Source organism: Ambystoma mexicanum, chromosome 7q (genome assembly GCF_040938575.1).
Source record: "Ambystoma mexicanum isolate Mex_15411 chromosome 7q, UKY_AmexF1_1, whole genome shotgun sequence".
In the NCBI taxonomy this organism is placed as follows: domain Eukaryota; kingdom Metazoa; phylum Chordata; class Amphibia; order Caudata; family Ambystomatidae; genus Ambystoma; species Ambystoma mexicanum.
In genome coordinates, this window is record NC_090941.1 from 123300095 (window position 1) to 123314178 (window position 14084).

The window sequence follows — 14084 nt, forward strand, 5'->3', positions numbered from 1 at the left end:
AAACAAACAATGTATTTAGTTTTCAGCCTTCTCCAATTCATTCTCCCTTACAGAAACAGTGCAGTCTTTGAACAGCTGTAGTGTGAAACCCGTTGGGCAGATATGGAGAAAAAAAGAAACCATTTGGGCACAAAGCATTGACTTAAATTCCTTAGTTTGGGGTCAATGCATTAGGTAACATTCAACATAGACATGAGGGTGCCTCTGCTCCTTAAAAATGGTATATATCTATTGGTCTTGGTGCTTTTTAGCAGATAGGCCTGTAGAAATTCAAAGCTGGCAGCTTTCTTTTGCTCGATGTGAGCGATTCCCGCTATATTACCAGGAAAACTGAAAATGCTCTTTGAAGAAGAAAACAGATGTCATCAAGCTTTGGAATGAAATCGTATTTGACCTTAGAGAGTGTAATAACCTTCTTGACTTCAAAAAAAGATTAAATATTCTTCTGTTTATTTAGCACTCTTAGGGGAACACTGATTGTTTGGAAGGACAGTGCTTAGATGGCCTGGCCATTTGCGCTGTATAAATACCAATAACAATACCTGTAGCAATAGCAATTATATCATGCTAGAGTTCTTGAGTGGGAAAGAAGACATTATGTGAAGTTGGGCATTTGGAGATGGGTTGGGGTACCAGTGGTGGGTAGAACATGTTTGGTTTTTCTGGGAAAGTCCATGGGAATCTCACAAGATTACAGCCGCAACGTTGCACGACGTGTTGAGGAACAAAATGTGCGTCACACAAAGTGATGAGTGACGGGGGTGATGGGTGAGGGTTACAGCAATTGAGTGGAGTGAAGGGACCTGAACAATAGAAGGGAGACATATGTTGAGTGTCTGTGAGGACGTGGAGGACTTTTTAATAGCATGCATGTTTTCACATTATTGCAGGAATTAGCAAACCGCCACCCTACAGCAGGAATTTCGGTTATTGGAAATGATTACTGTGAAATTATCGCAGGAATAAGGAGTTAGAAAAAAAAAGTTTAACATCTGCTGCACTGACATCTACTGGGCTGGGGTCAATGGTTGTTTGGTAATAAATTAATGTTATGGCATGGCTAGCTAGTGGCCATGGCTAGTGGGCCTGAATGAAAGCTATTGGTGAAAAATGTACAGAAGCCAAAGCCAAAGGCCATGGCTGGTGAGACCTCAAGAAACTATGCAACCTGTTCAGCTGTTGCCACTCACATTTCAAGCAAGTGTACTTTAACTATGTGCCTCCTATTGTGCAACATATGACCACAATGGTGACATCACAGTTGACATCACTAATTAAATCACACATGACTTCACTGACAACATGAATGATGGCATTACTAATGACATACAAGACATCCCTGATGAGATCAATAATTACATCATCTATGACATTACTATATAAATGTGTTCACCTCTTTTAATACATATTTTATTTTATCACACTTCACAATAATAACAACAAAACATGGAACAATACACTGATACAGATGTATCATATGATTGCGTGAGGAGCATTCATTTATAGTACTTATCATCTTATACAATTTCAAATCAAAATATGTAACATTATACACATGTTTTGAATTGTGTATATTAGAAAGCAATTACAATACTTAATTGCAGGGAAAGTTTGTGAGTCAGGTACATCTATTTCAGGTATTTCAAACAAAATAATAATTACATGTAATAGTAATAGATAGAAGTAGAAACATGTTTAATAGTAAGTGTTATGAAAATAGTAGATGTACACATCTAAATGTACAATTCTCTTTACTGTAATAACATTACATGAACATATTATTTTCTAAATGAGAAGTTCTATTAACAAATGATCACACATAATAGAAAATATATGCCTGTGTGCACTGTAATAGTATAGAATCTAAGAATTCAAAGGTAAGTTAATATACAAAAAAGATCAGTTACTTATACTATATAATTACATGTATAGAAAAGAAATGAAGATTTGAAAGTAAATATAGATATGGCAAGTGTAATTCCAATATTTTGCGTCAATTCTTTTGAAATTAAATTATGAAGTTTCATTCATATCTAAAAAAACGCCTTCCAAGTACAAAATGCTTATATATTACTCTTCATTGAAATAACTTTTGTATGCTCTTAGAATTGTGCACTGTACACTGCATTTAAAGAAACAAGGGCAGAATCCAATGTACTGCGTAAGTATGAACTTTGTACAGAATGTAATGCAACAAAACAGAGTTGTCATATTTCAAAATGTAATTAATCAAACCAGTGATATCAGTGATGTAATCTGCGATGCCACCAGTGATGTCATAAGTTATGTAATGTGTTATTAATCAGTGACCATGGCTAGTAGGCCCCAAATAGAAAGCTATTGGTGCAACAAATGCAATGGACACAGCTAAAGGCCATGGCCACTGGTCATGGCCAAAGGACAGGGCTAGTGGGCCCTAAAAAAAACTATTGGTGTTAAATGTATAGTGGCCAAGGATGACAGCCATGGCCACTGTCATGGCCAAATGCCATGGACAGTGGGCACCAAAGAAATCTATTGGTGCAAAATGGACAGTGGCCAAGTCCAAAGGCCATGGCTATTGGGCACAAAGAAACCCATTGGTGTAACATATGAAGTGACCACAGCTGAACATCATGGCTAGTGACCCCAATGAAACATATTGGTGCAACAAGTACAGTGTCCAATGGCCAAAGGACATGGCAAGTGGGTCCCAATGAAAACCTTTTGGGGCAATATGTGCATTGCCACAGCCAAAGGCCAATGCCACTGGTCATGACCAAAGGCATGTGGGCCCCAAAGAAAAGTATTGGTGCAACATGTACAGTGGTCAAGGACATGTGTACGTGTCTATTGTTCTATGTCATGTTCCTATTATTAAATATACAGAAGAAACATATGTACCAAAAGAGTCACCCAAACATATTTCAAAAATACACAATGAGAGATCTCATGTCTGATGTCATCACTACTGCCATTAGTGATGTCACATATGAAGTAATTAGGGATGTCACCAGTGATACTATCAGTGAGGTAATCTCCAATGCCATCATTGTGGTCATACGCTGAGCATCAGGGGGTGAGTAGTTAAGGTAATTTTGCCTGAATTGCCTGCCGAATTATAAGCGTTTAGTTGCATTATACTTTCACCTTAAGGTCTCTTTAACTAAGTGTTTTTCACTGAATATATATATATCACTACAAAAAAAACTTTGTTGAGGGGACGTTATGGTTAAGAACATCACATTTCCCAAAAACCTGTGTACTTCATTAAAAAAAAAAACATTATGGTTCAAATTAAAAGCGAAAAACCCCTGAAATTAGCCAGTTATGGTAAACTAAGCCCCCATACCTGCCATCACCACTGTGCACTGCTAACACTAACACCTAGAACATGAAATATGGCATCACAAATGTTATTGATGACATCACTGACGACATCACATGTTTAGCCCCTTTGTTTTCGTTCCCTGCCACATATATATATATGTACATTAAGTAAAAAACTATGTTAAAGGGATGTTATGCTTCACAGTCACACCAAAAAACACTGCACATTCCCCCATTATTGGTAAGCTCAGCAACCATAACTCGCAGCATCTAGGTGCATTGCTAAGACTAACACCCTGGACATCAAATATGACATCACAAATATCATTGATGACATCACTTCACAGAAACTCTGCAGCCTGGACCGACAGTGGACGGATGCAGTAGGACAAAGGGAACTTACATCAAAATAGTGAGTGAAGGTCATTTTTTGTATGTGTGTGTAATTTTTTTAGTATGTGGTGTAGAAATAATAATTTCTTTCTGTTGTTTTGACACAGAAATGGCTAGTACTTTTGAGTGGCTGGAGGAGAATGTTCCGCATGAGGAAATATCTGCACACAGCGACAATAATGGTGCACACTGCTCTGCATAGGCAAAATACGGATCAGTATTTTATAGGCATTTAATATATGTATATTCTTTTTGTACAGACCAGGAAAGAAAAGAAGAAAGGCCAACAAACGAGACAGAAGAAGACAGGATGAAAAGGATTGAGCAGAAAATGGATGTACTGAATGACAATTTTAAAAGTTTAAGGGAGTTTGTGGAGGACTGTGTGAGAGGAAAAGTACGTTACCATTGTCCTACCTGTACCTGCCCCGCTTCTCCATTCCCTAGTGAACCATCCCCAAACCTTCAAGAAGAAAATAGATGTTTTGACGAAATATCCATCCCTTCTTCCCCTCAGAAATCTTCTTCTCATAACCAGCTCGTGTTGAATCCTAATTCCCCTATATTTGGGTCAGTATCTGCTTCCCCCACTATTTCTTTGGCTTGAAGTGTGTGTGTGTGTGTGTTTGGAATGTTTTTGTATAGTAGTTGTAGTTATAGAATTTTGTGGATTTTTTTTAAAAAAAAGACTTAAAATGTCCGCAAACAGCGCGTCTGTTCGACCTATCCACAAGGAATGGATGTGGGTGTTGTAAAGGCAGTACACCTACCCTTACGAATGTCAAGTAAGATGGAGTTGATGTTTGACCGCAACATCTGTGTAAGTTGTGTGCACATAAACAGAAAGGGGCGTCCTAAGGACATTATACCATTCTGTGCAGCTTACAAACGCGATGAAACATGTTCGTAGAACACAGCAGGTGTCCGGGATGGTTGTAAATGAGCAAAATGGGAGTGTGTTAAAGACAGTATACCTGTCCTTATCGTACGCAGCCAAAATGGTGGCATCCGTAGAACAGGCGTGGTGGCCGGCAAGTTCTAAGTCAAACAAAATGGAGTTGTCCTAAGGACACTGCACCTGTCCGTACAGTGAGCATATCATGTATGCACATGCGCAGTACAACTGTAAGTATAGCGAACATCGCGCCTGTCCCTAACTGTCCGTCTCACTTGTGTCGCACTTTGAATTAGTTTGAGAACCCGAACATTGTCCGTAGGACATTTGCATGCATGCGCACGTTTGTTACTCTGCATTTGCTGTTCAGCGGACTCCCATTTCTGTCGCGGATGTGTTCAGACGCCATCATGTGACCGCACCCACGCTGAGAGTGTGGACTAATTTGTGCAGTTTGTGTGCTTCCGCAGCAGTACAAAAGAATGTGTAGACACAAGGGAAAATGTTGTAGAGTGTAAGGACTTGTTGTGTAAAATTTTCGTACCGCTTTGCAGGGATGAAGACAGTCACGAGGCACACCCCTCCATCCCTATAAATGGCCACACCCCCGAGCGCATCTTCATTGTCCTTCTAGCTATAGCAGATTGAGGTGTATTGCCTTTATTGCTGTAGTGACCAAAAGGAAAGTAATCGACATGGCTTCCATGGTTGCTGTTGGTTCATTAGCCTCTGCACCACCCCCAAACCCACCACCACCTCCCCAAGGGCCTGCAGAGAGATATACGGGTGAGGATGTAGAGAGCGAGGAAGAAGACGAGGAAGACACTGAAGTGGAGGAACTATGCACTAGGCGCACTCGATGAGAGTCGTGGGTGTGGCGGTTGTTTTCCATTAATGGGAACGTACCAAAAGCATGTGCGAACCTGGTGAGGTGTATCCATTGTGAGGTGGTGCTGAGTCGCGGGAGACCTGGTGCGTACAGCTTTGGAATGACAACCATGAAGCGACACCTCACTTCGTTCCACACTGCGGACATTCGCAAGGTGGTGCCATGTGAAGAGCGTAGTCGATTGAGTTCCTCCACAGCATCCTCCGAGTCCGATCCTCCCACCACAAGAGATACTCCTGTGGGGGGCTGCCTCCCTCCAGATGCCTCACAAGCCATTCACAATACTGTTGACCCTTACCTTTCAAAGGTGACAATAGTGTGTATGTATTGTGACGTAGTACTCTGCAAGGGGGAGAATGTTCAAAGTGCTTTTGAGGCTACAGTCACGGAGCACCAGAAGATCTGCTCCTTACCTAAGTGAAGCTCACCCTATATCTTTCTCTGTCCTCTTGCCCTTTCTTATCCCCGTGGCTGGTGTCCCTTCCTTACCCTCCTTTGGCCTCCTCTCCTAGTGTGTTGTGTGCTGAGACCCAATAAACGCGAAAACAACAAAAATTACAGAAAAGGCTCTTTTCAGAGCTGCCTTTTGCAGTTTTACAATAGAACTATGAAGTGACCGTTGTAGACCCCTGCGAAGTTGTGGAAAAGTTTGCGGACAGTCGTAGGGAAAAAAAGGAGGGTGCAAGGGGAGCAAACACAATGAAGTGTACGCTGGGAGTAAGTGGTGGCTCTGAAAAGAGCCTTTCGGTGGTGTGTTGTGTGGGCAAAAACTGTGGATTGGAGAAAATGGATTGTCACATAGGTTATTGTGAATCCAAAAGAGGTCGCAATGCATTTTGTACATTGCGAAAAAAAATCTGATTGCCAGCATATGTGAGATGGACACCATCTCTGCGGAAAATGAAAGAGCTGCAAAACAAAATGTTTTCATTGTGGAATGAGGACATGCCAACATCTCTTAAAAAAAAGGCACAAACAGGCTTATTCACATTGCGTCTCGCTTTCTCCATTTGGAAACATGTCCATGAGCTTCGCAAGTCCTTCCTTCATTGCAAATTGCAAAGAAATTCCAGAGACATGGCCTAAACTGTTTCCTCCACAATGAATGATAAGTATATCTGGAGGACGCTCTGTCAGTAAAGTAACACAGAGAGGTACCAAGTAGTGCACTTCCACATGAGGAAATCCGAGATCTGCAGATAAACTGCAGCTTTCTGCGTGTACCTTCAACCAATGTATCCATGAGTCTCCCAAAATCCAGATAATCTGTTTGTGAATAGGCAAAGCCATGGCTGTGTGGTCTCCTGTCAGGGAGAAGACGGTCTTACTAAATCTCGCTGTTCAGAACACACCCACTGAACTTTATTGACCAATCCCTAGGTCTGCTCATTTTCATTTGCATGCATCTCCACCCCAGAATTCCCGTTGGCGATATGCGCTGGCTGCAAACTACTGCCAAGTCCGCGGACATGTATAGGATCAGAGCGTGACGATGGTACATTTAAGTATTATTCCCCTTTTTTCCCCTTTAAGGTAGGCTCTGAAAAGAGCCATTTTTTTAAAATGTTGGGGCCGAAACCTTACAGACATCTGTTATTTTGTTTATTTTTTTGTATTTTTTTCCTTACTTTACTCCTACAACCATTACAGAACATTCTCTAAAGAAAGCCTTACGTTCCAAAAGAACATCACATTTCCCAAAGAAGATAGCGCAATACCATCTGCTTCAAAATAATCTGCATTACTTGGAACAATGTTTTCGTGGCTGCAGAAAAACATACCAGCGCGTAACATAAACACGCGCATGCCGCGATTAATGATACACCTCCCAATACTTTGATCTGGACAGAAAAAATAATTGTTGTCCCATTGTACTCTAGGGAGTAAACCAGAAAAAATGACTTTCACAGTTGGAAAGATGCTCATGAGTGCTTCAACCAACTGTCCCAAATCTGCCAACAAAGTACATGCAGTCACGTAGCCCAAATGGCAAGCACTGTAGTGCAAAATTACCACATGAGGAGAGGTCATCGTACGTATGGGTCTGCAAACTTGCAGAATTGCCGCAACATTGGCATCAGTGTCAGCGTTCCACACCACCTCCACTCCTCTCACATCTAAATGGTGTTCCACATGCCTACTCTCTGCATAATGTTGAAAGCCATGGACAAAAATGTCTCCAAGCACCAAAACCCTGAGCCTCTCCACCTCTGCCATCTTCAGTGTACGCACTGTCTTTCGACACAAAAGAGTAATGTGAACATCTGATTGGCTGATGCCTACAGTCCCCTTTCCATGCAGGATTTGCTGTAGAAACCCGTATGTGATATGCCCTCCCCGCAGACAAGCGTTGCCTATGTGCGGCACGCAACTCTTACCCAGTCCTTTCACGCTTTCCACAGCGGTAGCAAATCGAGTCCCTCATTGGACACAACTAAGCAGTCACACAACCATCCACCAATCACATTGAAAATCGCTAAATGTAACTCCGTCATCAACATTGCACACTTCAAAATTACTGTTGATAATTCTGAATGGAAGTCGCATATCATTGCAAAGCACCTACTTCAGAAGCTACTGTGCAAGTGTTGTGAATTTCTAACGTACAGCTCCACGCATGCGCACATGCATGAGAATAGAGTACAGGTATTTATATTTCAATCGGAGAACATGTGCAACCTTTATGATTTAATGTAAAACAAATTAATGCTGCTAAATGTGCATAGGCAATACATACCAACGCTCCAACTTTTAAGTGCAAGATGTCCGATTTATCATTGACAAACCGTACGACTTCGTACTGTCTTGCGCATAACCTATACAAACGTTGCAAGGATGCCTATTTAGGGCAAAACTCAATTTTGTATTAGAAAATGATGGAGCTGTATACTGTGTACGACCTACAGTAATGCTACTTACAATGTAATCGTATGACAAAATTAATCGCTCCAGATTGCTGTGGTGACATCTCCCTCTGAGAGTCTCCCGATTTTTCAGCATCGTGCTTTTAAATTGCAAGTAGAATATTTGTTCCCATCTACTACTATGCCTTATCGCTTACAAACCTCTCTCCTATTGATAGTACACCTTGTAAAAAAGAAGGCATTTTCAAAACCTTAAAAATGTTAGCAATTTTGAAGGATTTGCAAGTAACATATTGCAAATACCATGCAAAGCCTGCACAGAGTGAAGTGAAATGCGCACATGCACTGGGTTCAAATATGAAAGGAGAATGCTTTGATGAATGATGCACAATTAATGTGTGCAGTATCAGCACTGCTGTAAACACACAAAGTAATTAATTTTTCTTTTATTGAATCCCAGTGAAGCCTACTCTCCTGAGAATCAACAGCATCTACACTGCAGATGACATATCTGAAGAAACCTGGTCATTTTGCAAACCAAATTAAGTACAGTACTACCTTTATACTGTAACTACTTCTCAAAGAGGCTGCATGGGTTATTTGTTTAATTTGGGCACCAAAGAAAACATTGATTTTTGAACCATTCTACCTACAAATATCCATTAATTGAACAAAGAATAACAGGCAGAATGGCTCACAAATCCCTGTGTGTTTGGAACTCAAATAACTGACGTAATCCTTAGAAGGTTCGATTTAGAAAAGTAGTTGCTGTTGCAAGTTTATGGCATTTTGTTTATTAATAATGCTTCTCGTCACCACAAGCCCACTTTGTAGTCTCATCTGGAGCCCATTGTACTAGGATACAAACAGTAGAATAGCCTTACCAAATCATTGCAAGAGTCCAATGCACATTCACACACCATAACAAAGAGCTTCCCCATCAGACTCATACACGCATGCACACAGCATACATACATTATACAACAGACCAAAGTATGCCTTGGTTTTTTCAACAGACACCGAAGAATGCCTACCAAAAAGCAACTCCGTAGAAAGGAACGCAGAGTAGAGCAAATAAAAATAAAAGTGCCCAATCTAAGCATCCATCTGTTGCACAGTTTGTAGAGAATGTTGGAAGACACCAGCTAATGCAGTCGGGTAGCAAAACAAAAGAAGGTTCAACTACCGAAACTTTACGTCCTCCATCAAAATGTGTCACAAAACACAAAAATGTTGTCAAATCAGACAGCATAGTATGGCTAAGTCTTGGTCCTGCAAAGTCTAGAAAAAGAGTGCTGAAATCATATGAGGACATAGAAACAATTGCCAGAAATGATCCCAACAGCCAAGACATTCTAAATTTACTGGACACATACTATCCAAACAGGAGTAGCACTTTGGAAAGCATGTGTCTATACCACATAGCTCAAAACTTTGCATACAAAAATAATGTAAAACCCGATGAAAGCAAACGTAGATATAGAGTGACCGATTTTGAAGGGAGCTTAGTGAAACTTACCAAACAAAGCTTAATTAATCATGGCAAATTGTCATTAAAAACTCCTCGACAGAAAGAACTATATTACATGTCTCTGTTCCAACTTTTCAAACCGTGGAGAAAAGAGGAAGACATACTAGAAAACTATGACTGCTATGAAGATGCTTTCAAAGCAAATGAAAGTGCTATCACCGATGTGAACTTTAAGCAGTACAAAACAATGTTACCCAATGAGCAGCAACAGGAAGAAGAACTTCAGGCCCAACTATATAAGGACTCTTCCGACAGTAGTCAACCTTCTGTAACAGGAAGTCAAGAACCACTAGGACAACCACTAATAGCAAATGAGGCTGAAGGAGCTATGGCAGAAGTAGAAAACACCATGTATCAGTATCAACAAGATACAGAAGACTTAAAAGTACAACAAGCAAAACTTAACAAAGATCAGTGCACCATTTTTGAAGACGTAACAAAACAAATTGTACATGGTGTACAACACAAAAATAAAGAATGTACCTGCCAAAATTACAAACCTATACTGCTGTACGTGAGTGGTGAAGCTGGATCAGGGAAAACATTCTTAATCAAAATCATCAGCAAGTTCCTTGAACAATTGACAAACAACAAACTGTCAGCTGTTGTAATGGCCCCCACGGGTTTAGCTGCCTACAACATAGGCGGTGTCACTTTACATCGATTACTACTGCTTCCAGTAGAGCATCAAAATAAATAAGACTATTACAAACTTTCTGCAGAAGCTGCAATGGAATTACGCACAGTATTAAAACAAATGAAAATGCTACTAATAGATGAAGTGAGCATGGTCTCCAACCTAATGTTGGCTTTGATTCACCTCAGATTACAAGAAGTACTTAAAAGTAACAACGAAGAAGTCTTTGCAGGCAAACACATTATAGTTTTCTGAGATCCTCTACAATTGACACCAGTGAAAGGTGAATGTATTTTTAAAACCTTAAACCACAAACTCTGCCGGAGAACTGTTGGTAGCATAGGTAATGTCAACCTTTGGCAACATTTCCAATACAGAGAATTAATGAGAACATGCAGCAATCTGCAGATCTCACTTATGCCAACATCTTAAAAAGTATTAGAGTTGGTGTACTATCGCAAGAAGCACAAGTTGTATTGAATAACCAGCACATTCATGCACTTTATGGCGATAATGCATGAGCAACTGATGTTATGGAACAAATAGGGCACAAACATTTCAATTGTATGGCCTTAATGCCAACTCTTGCAATCTGTTTCAAATTCAATGAAACAATGTTAAATAAAGAAATGCAACCAATAATGGAAATTAGTGCCACAGACAAACTAGACATACATGGTATGACAGTACCCATGTGTGAGCAAGTCACAACAAGACTAAATAGTTTAGAAAATTCAATCTCCAACACAGCTAGGTTGGAAAAAATATTAAAATTATCCTTAAATTGTAGAGTAATGCTTAAACGTAACCTTGACATCGAGCAAGGGATAGTTAAAGAAGCACTAGGTACAGTTGTTGGCTTTCAATCATACCCAAGTGACAGCAACATTCGGTTTGTCAATATTTGCTCTGATAAAGTTTCAGAAGTGAAAAGGATAGGGCGCTCAATTGCTTGATTCCTTCTCTTCAAAGACATGTATGTACGTAGAGAGCAATTCTCTCTAACTCTTGAATATGCAGTTACCATTCATAAATCCCAAGGTTTTACCATAGACAAAGCATTGATAGATATAGGAAACACAGTCTTTAAGAAAGGCATGTGCTACGTAGCATTATCACACTTACGTACACTTGACGGTCTATTGCTAATGAACTTTGATGTAAGTAAAGTGAAAGCTGATATTCCTTGCATTCTAGAATACAACAAACTGCGTTCACTGTACACCCCTCATCTGAAACAATATCCTGTTCCAGATAAAGTAAAACATTGTAAAAGAAAACTAAATGAAACAGAAATGCAACAGAATCCAACAGCAAATTCCTCAAAGTAAAGAAAAGAAGCTAAAGTTTCAGCAATTACCACAAACAAAGAAGAACCTATTAGGGAATGTAAACCAGGTCCGTCGGCAAACGAGGAACAGAAATTCTGAAAAATGCACTCAGATACAGAACTAGCTGGTCCATTCAAATTTACAAATGAAAGTGGGGTAAATTGCTATGCAAATGTAGCAATGAATATTCTATTTCAATTGCCACCAATTGTTAACAATATTTACTTGCACAGTACAGACCAATTGTGTTTGCAAATATTAGTGCTTCATAGAAATGCAACAAGCAATCCTGACAACACATACAGAGTTCATGGAATACAGCAAGAATTGGACGACTGTGCTGGAATGGTGAGATTCACTCTGAACTCACAAGAAGATCCACAAGAATTTCTAATGTACTTACTATTAGTATTGGAAAACAAAAGCATACCAGTAAATGAAATCTTCCAGATGTTGTACATGTGGAAACATACATGCACTCTCTGTAGCAATGTGATACAGGAAGAAATCCCAAATGAGCGATTTGTGTATGTTTCTATACCAAATTGTGAAAGCATTCCATTTCAGCAACTTGTACAGAATGCAAACCATGGCAGATTATGTACTATTTGCAATTTGACAACCGCTCCACCTTACTGATACAATCACATAGTGCCTACATAATACGTATGCTTCTACCTTATAATGCAAATGGTACCAAAAACAACTGCAAACTGACTTGATTCACACACGGTCAAGTGTCACTTGGGAAGAAAACCTTTACGACAATAGGTATAATCTACCATGCAGGAACTACAACCAATGCAGGTCACTACACTGCAGACATTAAAAAGAAATGTGGATGGTTCAAATGTAATGATAGCACCATTACTCTAAAACATAGATTGCCAGCTAATCTTACAAATGCGTATTTAATCTTCTTAAATCCAAAATTTTATAAATAATGTGTACTTCAAGATTGCCAAAAAATTATGTGAAAGACTACAAACAGTTAGAATACACCAATAGGTATCTAACTGCCCAAGAGGATATAACAATGACACAAATACATGGATATCACAGATTTGAAGGAACAAATGCACAGTTAGAATACACCTACAGCTATCTAACTGTTGTTAAAAATCAGAAGGAAAGCAACAAACATAACATTAATCAGAAAGATGAACGAAACAGTATATAACAACGACACAAATAAATGAATATCACAGATCTGTAGGAACAAATGCACAGGTACAATACGCCTACATGTATGTAACTGTTGTTAGAAATCGTCAGGAAGGCAACAAAGATAACATTAATCAGAAAGATGAAGGAAACACTCAAAGGGAACAAGGAAGTAGTTAGTACCATAGCAAAATAAGGTTTTTTATTTAATCCGACAAGGATTTTTTTTTTTCCCAGACCCAAGGATTAGAAAAGCAAACACATAAACTGAGCACAATGCACAGTACACTGGTTTGTAAACTAAATATGAGGGTAAAAAAAAGGTAAACTGTCTATTATGCAATGTAGTAAGTTTTCATAAAATGCAAAGACTAACAAACCTTTTTATTTGATCACAGAAATTAAAAAAGGGATACTTCCGCCAAGTACCAAAAGCATTTAAAAAATATATGTGGATTCTGACCAGAGTAAGGAGTAAGTATATTGGCAGTCATTTTCTACACATGCAAATCTACATGTCTAATCTATGGTAGTAATATGCTGCAGTGGCTGGAGGCTGGCCCTTGCATCTTCAGTGTCTAATCTACGACCTATGCCTTACAACCAAAGTACAAAGAGAATATTTCCTAGCCACAACCATTGCTGCATATCGAAACCATGGTCCTTGTAAGTTAGATACTTATACATTTACTGTTGGGACCATCGTCTGCAGCCATGCAGCCAAGACATTACGGTGTTCACACAACTAGAGCATTACACCACTCCCATATTCACTTGTAACTCCACTGCTTATGACTTCAGTCTTGGTTGCATGGCCTTTGGGCATGCAGTCAAGACTGTGGGTCCTGGCCAGAAACACCACAGCATATCGGAACCATTGTGCCTTTTCATTTCACTATATACACAGTTGGTTTTGGGAGCATGGCCTTTGGCCATGCCTTTGGCCATGCTCCCAAAATTCTACGCCCTCCCCACAACTATCTTAATGACGTTGCATAGTACAAGTGTACCAATAGCTGTGATATGTTCCAGTAGTTTGTAGCCACAGGCTACAGATGTGAGTTTGAGGCC